The following is a 7272-nucleotide window of genomic DNA, read 5'->3' on the forward strand; positions in this document are numbered from 1 at the left end:
TGATGGTGAAGAAATATCAGGTTCACGTCTGGCGAACAATTTCAATAAATTCTTCACCGAAATAGGTCAAAGGCAAATAAATGCTGACACGCTTGACTTTCTGGACGATAAATTAGCTGAACCAGTCTCCTTTGGGCCAACAAATGAAAAGGAAGTTTTTGCGATATGCAGGAATTTAAGAGATACATGTAGTCTCGATGCACAAAATGTTCAAAGTCGGCCAGTGAAGTATGTTCTCAAGATAATTACGCCATGCTTAACGTATACATACAACACCACACTTATGACAGTGCAATTTCCATCCGATATGCAGCTAGCCAGAGTAGCTGTGATATATAAAAAGGGGGATAAGAACAGTTTAGGCAATTACAGACCAATATCTGTACTTCCGTACGTTTCTAAATGCTTAGAGCAATTAATTCGCATTCGCCTTCAAAACTTCTTTATTAAACATTCCATAATAACTGACTGTCAGTATGGCTTCACTCAAAACAGGTCTACGGAACAAGCATTGCTCATACAAAAAGAATACTGTGGGCATCATCGCATCCTATCCTTAATACTTTCCATTAAGGAATAGAATAACAGTAATAGAATATCGCGCCGTCGTTATTCTCACTGCTCTCGCGCAGTACCGAACTTGTCCTGCTGAGAGACTCTGCCCACAACGGGTTCGAGAGCGAGCCACGACTCTCGCCGCGAGTGTACGTTTTCAATCACTTCACCGGGAAGCGAGATATTTCATAGTACAGGGGTTTATTACGCGGACAACCACGATACAAACACTACACTGCACTACGCACCTAGCCCCTGGGGCATACAGCCGTCAGCGTGTGCCCAGCCCGTAGTCGGGCAGCAGTTAGCGTCCGCCGGCGTTGGCCGGCCGCAACGCTCGCTGACGTAGGGGAAGGGGGCTCTCTGTGGCCGCTACACATTTCAAGCCGCTGGACTCGATCGGGCGGCATCGGCGCTCGTCCGCTGACCTCAGACGGCGCAAGCCGTCACATCGCGGACGCGGGGGCAACCCACCAAGAAGTGGAATATGCCCGCGGAGACTCGCCGGGCATCCTAGATAAACGCACTGACGCAAATCGAGGCATGCGCTAATCGACACGGTGGGTGCCGTGACCCACGGAAGTGGGAAACAACGGCCAATGCAAGAAACGGCCAGAAGTGGCCGAAAGGCATTTACGTACCGTGCGATCGCTGCGCGTCCCAAGGGCGGTCTCCCCGGGGAGTCTCCTGCGCGCATCCCCCGTCGCCTCGTAGGGAGAGGAGGGAAGCGCGCGAGGATCGCCCTCGCCCCACCAAGGAGGAGGACGTCGCTAGCGCCTCCTCGCCCCGATATGAGGGGCTTGGCCCCCACAATACATATTAAAAATTTTCGAAACTCAGCTTCTAACCCTTGGAATTTTTGTTGATTTTGCAAAGCCTTCGATAGCCTCGGTCACAACGTTCTTTTCGCGAAATTAGAACACTATGGTATTCGCGGACACTCCCTTGACCAAATTAAATCGTACCTGGCGGCACGATCCCAATATGTGGTGATTAACCAATGTCATTCACAAACTCTTAACATTTTGAATGGCATCCCTCAAGGTAGTATTTTAGGACCACTCCTTTTTAATATATACATTAATGATTTTCCAAAAATCAGTTGCCGTGCGAAATACATAATCTACGCAGATGACACCAGCCTATTTTTCTCTTCCAATGACATACAACACTTGACTGACACAGCAAACCACGTGCTTTCATTACTTGCCACATGGTCGTTATCGAACTCATTAAAAATCAACACGAAAAAAACTAAAGCAGTACTTTTCCTGCCCAAAAGAAAACGTGTATTTAACCCTCCCTCTCTATACCTAAGTGGAAGTGTTATCGACTACGTAGACTCATTCAAATCACTGGGTGTCACGTTCAGTAATACTATGTCATGGGATGCCCATGTTAGCAACATTTCTTGAACGCTTGCTTGGATTGTCGGAATTACTTCACGTAACCGGCACATTCTACCTACGAAAATTTACGCTTTCTTTTTCTCCCATTTAACCTATTGTTTTCTCGTCTGACGCAACACCACAGTGACCAATGTTTCGAAGTTACTAACTTTACAGAAGAAAATGCTGCGCGCAATTGTCAATGAATCTTATGATTCTCACACTAGGCATGTGTATTTGCAATACAATATTGTACTGGTCAACAGACTATTCGACTACAGGTTTTCTTGTATGTATAAAAAATTAACCGCTAGGAATTACCATTTTCTTTCTTCAGTTATATCGCCTACCTTCCGCCAGTCGTCATATGATGTTAGAAAACCTTACAATTCTGTGCTACCGAAGTGCCGAACTAATTACGGCTTTTCTATATTAAATTATATTGTTCCGAAGTTTTTGAATACTACACTCCATGATCAACTAATTACTTTGTCTATATCTGCCATCCACAAGATTTTCGTTCAGGAATCTACACACCATTATGCGTTGTACGGTCATGTTCACCTGTGCTGCGCAAGCGCGCACGTATCTGTACGCATCTTCTTAGTGCTTTTACCTTGTACCCACTGTTGACTTATAAGGGTGGAGAGGCACCGTCAAGCAGTGCACAGTCACTGCTTTTTTCTCTTCACCCCCGTTTGTAAGTTCAAACTGAAATAAATGATGATGATGAAGAATAGCCCCTTGGAGATACTTTCTGTGGCACTATAGTGCACTTACACGAACAATTTTTCCGGCAGATGTGCACTGGCAATGTTGAGCAGTTTCGATTTTTCGGACGTCAGGGCACGTTTCAGGCTGTCGTTGTTTAGCGGAAGGAGCCACTTTTCGGATTCTCCGCTGGCTTGGCGCGGCAGCAGCTCCAAACGACCCGTGGCGTCTTGTTCTTACACTTACAATGCGTAGCTCGCGAACACTAGATAATTTTTTGGGGGGGGGGGGGGGGGGGCGCACGCAGGCTATTTTATGATATTTATTTTGCCTTATCTTTACTCCATTTGCCCGTTTATATTCTTTTTCACCATTTCCTTTTCTGCGCAGAATGTTCTTTTGTTTTACAACGGACTAGAACGTTCCAGAGCGGACTAGACCCTTCTAGCTCCTATGTAGCTGTTCTCTTACTCATTAGTCCAGCTTTCAGCACAAGACTTTATTAATGCTATAGCTACGCGTTTTCTGCAGGGCTTGGCGTCAGATGTGGTTATACAAGGAGACAGCGTTCTCATTACGAGCTTACAGAAACGGCACAACTCTCTTTCAGATGCAAGTCGAAATGATCAGACGTAATTAAAGCTATAGGCAGAGGGGTATCATCGTAGATTTTTAGAGGTATCTGATCAGCGAAGCTGGTAGTACACTTTCACCCTGTTCGTTCACGACCGTCGTCGTCGTCAACAAAATTTTAGTCGGAATCGTCGTCGTCGTCGTCGTGTTCTTCGGTGAAAACAGAAAATATTTGAAGTAATCTGTTTTCTTGAACACACCCTTTCGACAGCTCAACCTGAGATGTTGGAGGATCTACTTTTCCCCTTGCATGGGAATCATACACACACTGTACTTTCCTCTTCCCCAAAAGGGTGGGAGGACGGGCTCACTAATTCGAGGCTTGAGGACCATGTCAATCGGGTTAGCGACAGCGGAGGTTGCCGGCACCCTTCTTAAATGGGAAGATGCCTTCACTTTTAAAGCGGTAGCATTATTAGGCTCATTTTCTTATTTTTCCGTTGGTGGTAGCCGTCCGCTATCAGCCGGGTCCACCAAGCATCCGCGGAAGTATGTCAGCGTTTTCAGCCAGAAACCACGACAGGGGAGCTAGATAGGAATGGTCACTTTAAAATTGAATACGACACTGCGCCAGCTAGAGTGTGGAACAGAGGATAATACTACGGCGGAGACGAAAGAAACGATACGTGATTTCAGTGGGTGCCGCGTTTGTCGGTTCTACGTTTGTCGGTAGACGCGTGCTCCCCAGGAAATGGCAAGCCGCGCCCGCAACGCACGTCATCCCACCGAAGCGCCTCTCCCACCGGAAGTAATGCTGGCGCCAAGATTGCGTAACTAAACTAAAAAAGATAATAGTGCCCTGACGAAGGCCCTGACTAATATATATATATATATATATATATATATATATATATATATATATATATATATATATATATATATATATATATATATATATATTAGTTTTCCAAAATTTCGTTCAACCAACTGTATCCCTTTACGCTATACTCCTCGAGCTTCGCGACCGCTGCGCCGCCTGCCGACGCTTCTCTGCGGCGTCTGCGGGATGAGCGCTGGGTGACGGATGGGGGTTCATGCAATGTTTTAATTCTCTTTCAGTTCTTTTTGCCTTTCCGCACCCTAACAACTTGTCATGGTCCCGTATGCAAGCAAAGGGTACGTTTGGAGCACTTCCTAAAACAGCTGCGGCTTGGTAGAGTGCTCGCAGGTCAACAAAAGCTATCCGGGAACGCGCTTCTGCGAGCTTCTTGACCGCTTTTACGGGTGTCAGCTACTGCACCAGCATATCGCCACTGTCACCTCCAAACACGTCAGGCACAAGTGAATTCTATTGTGGCCTCGATTAGACGTGACAGTGGCGCATGGAGAGGTTAGTTTCGTCTTGCAACGCGTACAACGAATGCGGCTTCGTTTAGACTATTTACGTCGTAGAAAAATGTTTCGGGGATGTGATTATCCCGATACCTGACAGCCACTTGTATATGTGCACACTCACGCATTATAGCAAAAACCAAAAGTTAATGCAACCGTAAAATGATGAATGGTCTGCAAGTCGGGGAGAAACAGAATAGCTCGTAAGGGAATGAAACGACCAAGTGCAGCTTGGGAAATGCTGAAGACTTTCGTCTAAACTTAAGCCATGTAGTACTCACCAGACCCAACTAGATGCGAAATGCATTGCTATTTCACAGGATATGGGGAGGGGGAGGGGGAGGTTTAACTGTAGTTGTGTCCGAAGGCGGAACGACATCGAGGAATCAACGTTTCGGTAATCACATGCACAACCTGCGCGTTTTTGTTTTTCGACTTCGACGAACCGCCGATCACAGGGCGGACGCATTTTTTAAAGTACTGGGTAGGCAGTTCACAAAGGATACAAGGTGTCGTTCGAAGAGCGTGGTATCAGATAAGGCCCTCTAATATTAGTTTGTGTTAGTTTCTGCAGCCTCCCTGTGTCATATGGTGTTGTTTCGACGAAGCGTTTAGTCGCGGACGCGGCGTACTCTTTAAGCCCGTCACCGCGCTGCTCGCGGCAGATATCTGCAGCCTATGATGAATGTTTGCGAGCGCTTAACTCTGGGCAATACGACCCAGCATTTAAATCTTTGCCATGTGCTGGTCCGCGGGTATAATTCTGTATTATCCACCGTACTTCTCTCGTAGGAAGTTTGTGGAATTTATGCCACATTGTCTATCCGAGGTATCCATATCCATTATCAATGTCATTATCAATATTTGAGGTATGCTTTGCAAGCATAACTTGCGTGCTGTCAGGTATGAGGGTTCCGCTAGGTTATGTGAGCACACAAAACCGATTTACATCATAGGGTATAGCCTTAGCATGAACATCAGCGCAAACGCTGTTTACGGAGACACTGTTTGTATATGGCAGGGCAGTGGAATTACAATCACCTTCAAGAATATGCCTGCTTCGCGACACTGGTCTGTGACACACACCGGTAGCTACTCTCGTAAATACACCACGGGAGCAAACAGAGTGACTGCTCCACATAATTAGGTATTTAGAACTCATGAAAACGGTAAATTTCAGTCGTGAATGTTCCGCAAAAGGAGCGGTGACAGTGGGTAGCGGGCCGGAGACTCCCGCGGTTGGTTTCGAAACGGGTCGCTAGGGGGGTTTCAGTGGCGCCTCTACAGGCAGCGCTCGAGGCGTATTATTACGAATAAAGGGGAAACTTCTGCGAAATCTGCATTTTTGTGGAAATACAGGGTGTTAGAGGCTTTGCATTATCGCTAATTCTTATATTTTCCTTATTTATTGGTTTTTCAAAATTATGTTTGACAGTTTATCTCCAATTAAGTTGTTATACTGATGAAAGGTGGAACTTTCGCAAAATCTACATTATTGTGGAAATGCAAGACGTTACACTCTTTCCCCTTTTGGAGTATTTTTTTATGTTTTTCTTTTTTTTTTGGTTTCTCAAAATTCTGCTCGACGAATTATCTCCATTTACACTATTCTAACGAATCAAGGTGGAACTTCCGCGAAATCTGCCTTTATGTGGAAATGCAGGGCGTTACATGGTCCCGGCTGTGGGGGTAGTCGGCAAAGAATGCTGCGCATTAATACTATCCAGCTGTCAGGAGCACTTCAGGGTAGTTCTGATTGCGTTCTGCAATGCGACACGTCGCGTAATAACTACCCAACGGCAAAAACATTCCACAATGTTCCTTTCCCGGGGCAATGCGCTCCCCTATTCGTCGTTCAATCACGCGCCGCTCGAAGAACTAAAACCGCCTCCGGCAGCCCGTGCGGCAATTCATTCGTCGCCGGCAAATCGTCGCTGCCTCCTCCCATTATCGCGCCCAATGGAACCATCATCTTATTGATTCGAGCACGCGTTCGCAGAACCCCGCTTCACCGCGGCAAAATGCAAATGGCCTCGGAAGCGTCAACTGCAATGCGCTCCCGACACGCGGCGGGGACTTACAATAGGGAAACTGCGCCGGCGTTGTGGCACGGGACCGACGCAAGGCGCCAAGGGAGACGACTCTTGCAAAAAGAGCCGGATGCGGAGGATGGAAGAGGATCGGCCCCTTTATTTCGTCCGTGTGCTTTGTTCAGGTCGATGGAAAGGTCGACTGAATTAGCTTGCAATTAGTGGCCGAAAAAGAAATCGAGGTTAACCAAATTGAGTCGGGCATGCGGCGCACAGCTGACGGGATGGACGCATTTAAAGCGCAGCCTCTCCCACATTCGTTGACGAAAGATGAAAATGTTAGAAAGGCTAGTCCTTCAACAAACGAGTTATAAACACCAAATGCCAGCCAGGTTAGGTCAACAACGTGTGCTATAAAAGGCTAAAATCGCTCCCTAAAACGCTAAAATCGTTGTCTGCGTGGTGAACTGAAGGCCCGCAGGTAAAATGACAAGCCAAAAGTGAGAGGCAGTGTCCACGCTCGCGCTCTTTTCTTCACGCAAACATGCTAGACATCTAAACATGGGGAAACTTTGACCCGCTCATTCATGATCTGAAAAAATTAACACCAGCAAAAAAAAAGA

The sequence above is a fragment of the Haemaphysalis longicornis genome, unplaced genomic scaffold (assembly GCF_048455015.1).
Source record: "Haemaphysalis longicornis isolate Haplotype H1 unplaced genomic scaffold, Haemaphysalis longicornis Haplotype H1 scaffold_7, whole genome shotgun sequence".
Taxonomy (NCBI): Eukaryota; Metazoa; Arthropoda; class Arachnida; order Ixodida; family Ixodidae; genus Haemaphysalis; species Haemaphysalis longicornis.